This window comes from Macaca nemestrina, chromosome 1 (assembly GCF_043159975.1).
Source record: "Macaca nemestrina isolate mMacNem1 chromosome 1, mMacNem.hap1, whole genome shotgun sequence".
NCBI lineage: Eukaryota > Metazoa > Chordata > Mammalia > Primates > Cercopithecidae > Macaca > Macaca nemestrina.
Window position 1 is genome coordinate 139165338 of NC_092125.1, and position 10457 is coordinate 139175794.

A 10457-nucleotide genomic window follows, 5' to 3' on the forward strand; every position below is an offset into this window, starting at 1 on the left:
ACTTTTTACTAGTGATCATCAACTGGATTGCACAAAGAAGATATATTTAAGGCTCTTTCTGAATCGTGTGGTTTAGTTAAAAATCTCACAATATGTTGATAGTTTGTCTTTCAGGACTTGGGCTTTGACATACGTAAATTAAAAATTTCCAGTCAAATTCAGTGCTGACAATTTGAGTGTTTTATGTAACAGTGAAAGAAATTCAGAACTGAATTGAAGATTAAAAAATTAAAGTGTGCATACAACAAAACAAAAACATTGGAAGAGAGATGAACTATTGTTTTAAAACTATTGAACCATATTCCAAATAATATGACTTCTTAGGACCTCACAATTTAAGACCAGCTTAACTGTATTTATTTTTTTATAAAAAGAGCACCATATAAAACTGTCAACAACTGAAAATATGGACATAAAAATAAATACAGTAGTTTTAAGATTTTTCACAGTTATATAAAACATTTAAAAATTATCAAATATTTATAACATATCAATTACATATAACACACATATGTAATATAACACACATATACATATGTAAGTAACTTCATTTGTGGACAGTGCACAAATTGTTAAATAGTACAGAAACCAGATTTACTTCAGCTTGTTTCTGAATAGTTCAGTAAGTCATGTTATTTGGAGTATGATAGGGGTCAGCAAACTATAGCCCATAGGCCAAATCAGGCCTGCCACCTGTTTTTGTAAAGTTGTAAATAAAACTAAAAACTCAAAAAGAATCACCAATAGGATGATTTTTACCTAGGATGATTTTTGACTAAGAACACAGCCATGCCCATTTATCTACACATTGCCTATGATTGATTGCTTTCCTGCTACAACATTAGAGTTGAGGAGCTGGGACATCTTTACTCTCTGTCTCTTTAAAGAAAAAAGTTTGCTGATCCTTGGATTTGATGAATGAGTCATACTGTGAGATAAATATTTCACTAGCTATTTCAGTAAGTGTCTATTTTACATACAGGAATTCCCACTGCTGGGTTTTCACTAATACGTCTAAAATAGAATATAAGATGGACCAAAATAGCCTAACTGTCCACATTAGTATATGCATATGCATTTTATATTCATTTGTACTAAATTTGCTTTGTATGACCATGTCATAGCTATTATTCTATACATATAGATAAGGTTTGCAACCTACTTCAGGGACTCATGGCTCCTCTGAAATCGTGGCCTCTTAGACTTTATTCGAGTCTGTGAGCCATATGCTTGGTTCTAAACACTCTGAACCATATTTCCCTTGGCTGTGAGATGAAATACATGTTATGGGAAGTTGCATAAGAGTTCTAAATGGCATTAAGAACTAGAGGGATATGAATAGCCGCTCTCTTTGCCCTGAAGTCTTGTTTTTAGGTCTCACAATGTGAAATATAAAAAGAATCCTATTAGCTTATAGAACCTTAAAGAGAAAATCATGGTGACTAAGATTTACTGAGCTTCTGTGGTGCTGTGCACTCTACCTACATTCTCTCATTTTGTCTGCACAACAAACTTAAGAAACAGGTTGATGCATTATCCTTGCTTTACAAAAGAGAAAACTAAGGCTTAATTAAGACCCTTGTCCAAGGTCACACAACCGGTAATTGACAGAGCCAGAACTTACACATAGAATTGTCCAATTACTGGCCGGGCGCGGTGGTTCAAGCCTGTAATCCCAGCACTTTGGGAGGCCGAGACGGGCGGATCACGAGGTCAGGAGATCGAGACCATCCTGGCTAACACGGTGAAACCCCGTCTCTACTAAAAAATAGAAAAAAAAAACCTAGCCGGGCGAGGTGGCGGGCGCCTGTAGTCCCAGCTACTCGGGAGGCTGAGACAGGAGAATGGCGTAAGCCCAGGAGGCGGAGCTTGCAGTGAGCTGAGATCCGGCCACTGCACTCCATCCTGGGCTACAGAGCGAGACTCTGACTCAAAAAAAAAAAAAAAAAAAAAAACAATTGTCCAATTACAAAGTCAGGGCTCTTAATCACTATCTTACTATTAAATAATAGGTGCTAGTATTTATGTACTTTAAAATACCTTCAAATGAGGTGATGGATATGTTAATTTGTTTTCTTTAATTATTTCACATTGTATTCATAAATTACAGCATCACTTTGCACTCATAAACATATACAATTATACATTATAATTTATAGATATGGTTGATTTACAATTTAAAAAAAAAAACCTTCACATGTCTTTTAACATAAGACCATCGAGCTAGAGAATATTATGGAATTACCTGGTAGACTGATGTCTCTGCTTCCCCTTACTGGCAGAGCTCAGTGGGAGCCTCACTCCTTGCTGCCATTCCTTCCTTCTTGCAGAGTCACCCTTTCCTATTCCCCAGTATCCCCAACCTGCATACCCAGATGAGTCACAAATCCTGCCTTTGAGGTTTCTCTGGCATCTCGTCCTCTGTACAAACCTCAGCCTGTAGACACTTCCAGTTTCTGAAGCCCAATAAACAAGGATAGATGCTACTGTCCTACTGTGGAAATCACTCATCGGGAAGGTGACTTACTGCAAACAGGCAGAGAGAGATGGGACTGATGGAAAAGGGCAATCACAGAGAGCTCTAGGGTCTGCCGACTGCCAGAAGTCTTCCTGATGGGGTGCTTAGGACTCTGTGAGAGACAGTGTCTGAGGGCTTGGAGATCTCTTCCAGGTAATCTGGCTTTATGACTTGAAGACCCAATTAAAAAGACCTAAGAGCACTGGAAAATGTTTCAAACCGGGCACATTTGGGCAATGAATATTTATGGATACAGGGATGCAGATGGTATGTTTGCTGTGGTGAATTTTCAGTGTAGAAATCCCAAAAGCAAATGAAATAAGATCCTCTTTTTTAGTTTATTTACTTGAGAAATTGGCACTTCGGCTTTCTCAGGCCCAGCTGGCCTCATGCCACTTACATTTGTAACCTCTGCAGTGTTTTTCAGAAATGCATGGAAGGTCCCGTAACATAAAATCTAAAATGTAATTTTATCTGAGGGTGGAATGCATCACAGCCTAAAAGGTTTGCAGCATCCTTAATGGGCAAACAACACTGGCAGCATCCTGATAGAAAGAAAAGTGACAAGAATGCCCGCTGCTCCTACAATTCACTATTTAACACTGTATTCGAAATATCAGCCAGTACAATTAAACACGTGAAAGAATGTAGAGGCAAAAAACTTGGAAAGGAGTAAACATAAAAACCCAAAGAGAATCACTGACAAACTACAAACAATTCGAGAACTCAGGAAAATGCTAGTATACACCTAGGTCCCAAGTTGACTAGTAGCACCCAGCGGCCATCTTGAAACTGTCTCCCTGGCCCTCCTCCTCACCAGAGACAGATAACTGTCTTCAGTTATATTCTCTTCAAGACCATGTCCTCAGATTATCCAACAGAATCTTCCTGAACCAATATAAAGAATATAGTAAGCTGCTTAAGCATTCTTCCTAAGCAGCCTATTAAAAAAAAAAAAAAAAAAAAACTCAATGGAATTTTTGGCATGTTTATCATCTGAAAGCCACCAGCTGTACTCAGTTTGTCCCCTCTTCTGTGACAGTGCTGGTCCTACCTGAGACTCTTCAACTTGTGTGAATTAGGTCTTCCAAGCATTATCAAAGGAAAAGCAACTTTCCCGGGAAGGGTGGTTGCAGTAATCATTGTGCATATGTCTCTTGCAATAATACTTAAAATCAGATGGTGCTGACCCACTTAGAAACAAGGATTAAAGAAATCTGCTTAGAATTGAATTGAGTCCACCCCAGCAACTTGCGAAGAGAAATGCATTCCACAGAATGCCCTTCAGAGAACCTCTCATTAGCCAGACTGCAGACCTTTGATTTCTTTTCATTTAATATATGACTGCCTGGAATTCATTTAAACGTGGATGTGATACATGTTCATATGTATGCTCATAGCATATTACTTTAGTCTTTTATTTTTCCTGGACAACATATGCAGTCTTATGTAGGACTTAGTCATCTGTAGCTCTAACCTAAATTTTAAAAGTTGTGTATTTTTAATAAAAAGTATATATATTCTAGATAATTTCTTTGTAAATTTGTATATGGTTTCAAATACATCAGAATTTTTAAAAAGTAAAGCATTGACTTTTAAACTGGAAACTTTTGCTGAGCCTTTAATTTAGTATTACAAAAAAAATGAATAGCAGAATCTGTTACTTCTCCTACCAATCAGATACAATAGAATCTGCCCAGAAATGTCTACTTGCTTGCCCTAACCTCTGTCAAGTTTGTGTTTATTCTTCTGTCTATACATTTGTTTCTATGTCATTTTTGATGTTATCTATCACTAATGTGCTTTCTTTAAAATGTGTTCTTACTACGTGTCCTATTGCAGATGGATTTACATCAGTATATCTCCCATAGACTGAAAATTCTCAGAAGGGGAAGGCTCTTTGTAGGATTTAACACAGCGCTTTTAATCTTGGTTCTGCATTCAGGTCATCTGGAGAGATTTTTATAAATTCAGTTGCCTGGATGCTGCTCCTGAAGGTTCCAGTTCAGTTCAGTGGGTGTGTGGTAAGGCCCATACTTTAGTATTCTCAAAAAGCTTCACAGGTAGTTCTGACATAGGGCTAAAAGTTGAGAGGCATTCTTTTAATACCATGCTCCATTCTATCCATAAGTAGCCAGCATAATTGTCTGGCACATAGACAACCCTCAAAAATTGTTTACGTAATTGGTAAACTGGTTTGAGATGAAGCTTTATGAGATGTCTTCCTTCACTGGAGCAGCCTTGGCAGAGTCATTGCATCAGATAAGTCCAAAGAGACTGAGTAAATAAAATGCTGGCAAAGCCACAGCTACACTTGTTTGAGTTATGTCATTTGAGCCCACCAAATTATTGACTTAACGCGGACAGGCCCAACCTATTTTGTAAGTTAAGAATATATATGTATATATTTTGTAAGGAGATTCTGGTTACTAACAATGTAAGATTGCAGAAAGAATATGCCTTTGTTGTCATAAAACATCCTTTATATTTATGAAGTCTTTTCCCTTGAGTTAAAAATGGATAAATAGCTGTGCAGTCAAATGAGAGCGTCACATAAAAGATTTCAGAGTTGTTACGTGATCCAATAAGTGAAAATTCCCCCACATTTGCATGTTTGGTTTTGGTGTGTTGTGCTTGGTGATGTAATAGAAGCCAGTGTTATATTTTCTTCGTGTAAACCAATTCCACTTTCCCTCTAGCAGTGATTGGTTTGTAGTGATCCTAAAGCTGTGAGAATTAACTGGACTTGGACAAGAGAGCCTGAAGGCAAACTCTGGTACTTACTCCAGTGGAAAACTGGCCTGTCTTTCTGATCGCCTCTGGAGTGCTTCTCAAATGCTAGGTGCATGCATCAGAGCCACCTGAAAACCTTGTTAAACATTCAGATTCCTGGGCCTCACTCCCAGAGGTTCCCATTGAGTAGTTCAGCCATTGGAGCCTGGGAATCTGTATGTTTAATGGCCACTCCAGGTTGATGCAGGAGATGTGACACCAGCAGAAAGATTGCTCTGGGGTGCATTTTGTTTTTTCTTACTTCCAGTAGCTGAAGGAAACTGATGCAAGGGCTTAAAAACCTAGGCGGGAGTTTGCTTGCACTAGGCATGTCTTAGACTATTTAAAAGAGGTTTTTTTAAACAAATGTACTTGAAACCTAAAGAACCTTATATGCCCCTTGGAGACATTTATTGCTGGCTGAGATTCAGTCTTGGAGCCAATGTTTTCAAATCCAATTAATTAAACTGTTTTACCAAAGCTGTTGGGAATGTTTTCACAAATCTTACCCTTTAATCTGAATGAAAATAGGATACAGACTTCACTAAAACAGCTTCACATATAATTTGCAATCTAATCAAGAGAGATTAATATTAAGTAACCTGACAACATCCTCTACAGTGGGGAGCAGCTGGTAAGCAATGTTGTGAAAGTGCTCAACTGAAGGCAATCCAGGCTGTGGGCCTCTGTGGGACAAGAGGAGGGAGGCGGAAGGCAGATGGCCACTTCCAGCGTCCGAGCACCTGTGAGTTTCCCTGCTCCAAGGAAAAGAACCAGTGAGGAGGACCCGAGGCTAGCGGCTTCCCCTTCTGTCTGCCTTTAACTTTTCTAGTCTTTCCCCTCTTCACTCCTTCCTCTCCATTTTTTCCTTTCGTTACTTTTTCTCAGAAGTGTGAGTAAAGTCTGAGCCCCAGGTCCCCGTGAAGGTGGTTCCTTTTACAAAGATGGCTGGCTGGTGATGCATTTCACCTGCAGGCTCCAGTCCAAAAGGCCCATCTTCAGGGTTGAAAGCACCAAGCAGTCTGCAAAACCAACCTGATCTTATCCTTTCTTTGGATGCTTGCAGTGGTAATTAAAGTCTACTGTGATAATTTCTGAAACAAGGAGAAAATAGGAAATCAGTGCTCCTGGAACTGAATTGGAACCCCAGACTAGCTGCCAATATGTGGATGAATCACCAAAAGGTCTGGGAGCCATTTGCCTTCTATCAGCACAGAGGGAGGTTAGAATGGAAATTAGTGAAAAACAAATGACTCAGTTTTCCTTTTTAACAAATGCTGAATTACAGCTGCCTGTTTTCCCTGTTTTAAATAAAAGGGATAAAACCACAACTGCCCAATGGCAGTCTAGAATGAAGGGCTAACAACTGCTTCCTGCGTTGGTATCCGTGGAAAATGGGATGCTTCCCTACTTATACATGCACTTGGCAACTTTTTGCAGAAGCTGATGACATTACGTACCAGGAAGGGGAGATAAAAGTCAAAGGAAGATTCAACCATGTATTTCCTGCTTTGTTAAAGACTCGTGTAATGGGACAGAATGAGAAAGCCTGTGTTTCCGCCCCAACTTTTCTATTGGCATGCTACGTGACTTTGGCAGGTCATCCAGCTTTTTGAGGGTGTTTCCTAATCTGTGAAATGAGAATAATACCTGCATCACAGGGCAGTTGTGAAGGACAAGCCAGCTAGTGTACCTGAGTTAATGCCTTCACATTTTAAGCCTATAAAAATGTAAAGTTATCTTTGCTTCTGTGAAGGTATTTGGAGGGGTGACAACAGTTACTTAATCACAGAAATGAGGCAAGTGAGAGGAGAGGAAACTTTTCTTGCATTTAGAGAAGAGATAATAAGTGTTTGAGTGGACATACCAGTTATCACAGATTTTTTTTTTTTTTTTTTTTTTTTTGAGATGGAGTCTTGCTCTGTCGCCCAAGCTGGAATGCAGTGGTGCAATCTCGGTTCACTGCAACCTCCGCCTCCCGGGTTCAAGTGATTCTCCTGCCTCAGCCTCCCGACTAGCTGGGATGACAGGTGCCTGCCCCCACACCTGGCTAATTTTTGTATTTTTAAGTAGAGATGGGGTTTCACCATGTTAGCCAGGATGGTCTCGATCTCCTGACCTCGTGATCCGCCTGCCTTGGCCTCCCAAAGTGCTGGGATTACAGGCTTGAGCCACCGTGCCCAGCATCACAGATATATTTTTATATGTAAGAAGATGGACCTCTGTTTTAAAAGTTCAATCATGTCTCACTTGAAGACAATCATGTCCTCAAGTGAGTCAGTGATTTCAAGACATTAAGTAGTAAATGCATCAAAAGTCAGCATTTCTTATCTAAGTAATAATGCCATCGTTTAACACTTCCTTTAGACTGAGCACCATGATAAGTGCTTCCTTTCATATCATCTCACTTAATCTCAGCCATCTGAGGTAGGAGTTCTCAACAACCACTATTAACAACTCTATGCAACAGATATTATTATTTTCACTTTACATATAATAAAACTGATAAAAATGGAAATTTTAAAAGCTTTCCCCATTTGGTATACCTCATAAGCAGTAGAATAGGGTTTAAAGCATAGGTGTAGTGCCCAGTGGTGTGGTTCACATCTGTAATCCAAGCACTTTGGGAGGCCAATGCAGGAGGATCGCTTAAGTTCAGAGACCAGCCTGGGCAACATAGTGAGACTTAGGCACAATGGCATGTGCCTGTAGTCTTGGCTGAGAGGAGAGGATCTCATGAGCCCAGGAGGTCAGGGGTACTGTGAGCCATGATTGTAACACTGCACGCCAGCCTGGGTGACAGAGTAAGATCTTATCTCAAAAATAAATAAATAAATACCAGGTGTGTCTGACTCTAAAGCGTATGTTCTTAACCACTGTATTAGTTTGTTCTCATGCTGCTAATAAAGACATACCCAAGATTGGGTAATTTATAAAGGAAAAAGGTTTGATGGACTCACGGTTCCATGTGGCTGGGGAGGCCTCACAATCATGGTGGAAGGCAAAGGAGAAGAAAAGACACGTCTTACATGGTGGCAGGCAAGAGAAATACCAAGCAAAAGGGGGAAAAGCCCCTTATAAAACCATCAGATCTCATTAAAACTCACTATCATGAGAACAGCATGAGGGTGACTGCCCTATGATTAAATTACCTCCCACTGGGTCCCTCCCACATCACCTGGGGATTGTGGGAACTACAGTTCAAGATGAGATTTGGGTGGGAACACAAACCATATTGACCACCAAAAAAGAGAATGGAAGCCATACTATCTATAATTGGAACAGAAGTCTAGTCTCTGTGACAAGTTGACCTACCCTATTACTGACTAGCTACATGTCTTTGGGTAAGTAAATTCTGAGCCTTAATCTCTCCTGAGTTGGGGGGACATAATGTTTTCTGGCCCACCTTATAGGTAATTGTGAGAATCAAGTGAGATGGTACATATGAAAGTATTTTTGGATACCATAGAAAGGAAGGGCTTGATTAAGGGTTTCTTCAACCAGAAAGGGATTGGGGGAAATTTTGGTAAGTAGTATAGAAAAAGAAAAATAACCATTAATGCCCTATCTGTAATAGTCTTTTCATTATATAGTCAATCATCTAAAGAAGTGTCTTCTAAAATATGGCCTATTAGTGCTGCACAAGAAGATTTTAAAAGGTACATGAAAAATGTATTTTAATAGCTCTGTGCTCTTTCTAGAAGTATTATAAACCTGTGATTTCCCAGATTATTGTTTAGGGTTCAGCTAAGTATAAAAAGTGAGTCAATGCCAGGCACAGTGGCTCACGCCTGTAATCCCAGCACTTTGGGAGACCAAGGTGGGCAGATCACCCGAGGTCAGGAGTTTGAGACCAGCCTGACCAACATGGAGAAACCCCGTCTCTACTAAAAATGCAAAATTAGCTGGGCATGGTGGTGCATGCCTGTAATCCCAGCTATTTGGGAGGCTGAGGCAGGATCATCGTTTGAACCCAGGAGGCAGAGGTTGCAGTGAGCCGAGATTGTGCCATTGCACTCCAGCCTGGGCAATAAGAGCGAAATTCCGTCTCAAAAAAAAAAAAAAAAAAAAAAGTGAGTTAAACCAGGTGCAGTGGCTACATCTATAATCCCAGCACTTTGGAAGACCAAGGTGGAAGGATTGCCTGAGTCCAGGAGTTCAAGACCAGCCTGGGCAACATGGTAAGACTCTATTTTTTTAAGTGAGTCAATTGAAAATCAATTAAATATAATAAAGTACTGGTGTTCCATGGATATGGGAAACAGTAAAAGTGGAAGACAAATGATTCTAGGAAGCACTGACAAAAACCTGCTGTGTTTGAAAACAAAGGCTTATCTCAGAGGTGTTTGTCAAGGCTATCTCCGACTGATCTCTACTGATCTCATTTTGTCTTCAACAACAGTAATAATGATCATAAATAAAGAGGCCTGTTGACATTCTCCCCAAAGCTCACCTTGTGCCCCCACCCTCCAGTCTGGTTGAATGCACCAACCCCATAAAGAAGGCAATGGGAGCCAAAGAGTTGTTTTATTTTTATTTATTTATTTATTTATTTGAGACAGAGTCTCACTCTGTCGGCCAGGCTGGAGTGCAGTGGTATGATCTTGGCTCACTGCAATCTCCATCTCCCGGGCTCAAGCAACTCTGCTGCCGCAGCCTCCCAAGTGGCTGGGATTACAGGCATATGCCACCATGCCTGGCTAATTTTTGTATTTTTAGTAGAGATGGGGATTCACCACTTTGGCCAGGCTGGTCTCAAACTCATGACCTCAGGTGATCCGCCTCAGCCTCCTAAAGCGCTGGGATTACAGGCGTGAGCCACCGCGCCTGGCACTGGAAGGTTGTTTTATTCCTACCCTAAGAAATACAGTTTTTTATCCCATATGACTTACAGGATACAAACCATGGCTGCACCTTCTATACGGGGCATGAGTATCTACTCTGAAAAGTGAGAATTTCGGAAAAGTCTTGATCCAGCATCTCTCAGAGGGAAAGCCTAAATGCTCTGGAAAAGATTTGTAACAGCCTTGCTGGGATTAGCTCCTCAGCTCAGGCCCAAGGGTCTGCCGTTCCCTAGCTGCAACTTGGCTGCCGAAGGTTGAAAGCCAGTGATAACCATTTTACAGAAAGGTTTGTTTTGCCTTTGATGACAGGGCTTTCACTTAAG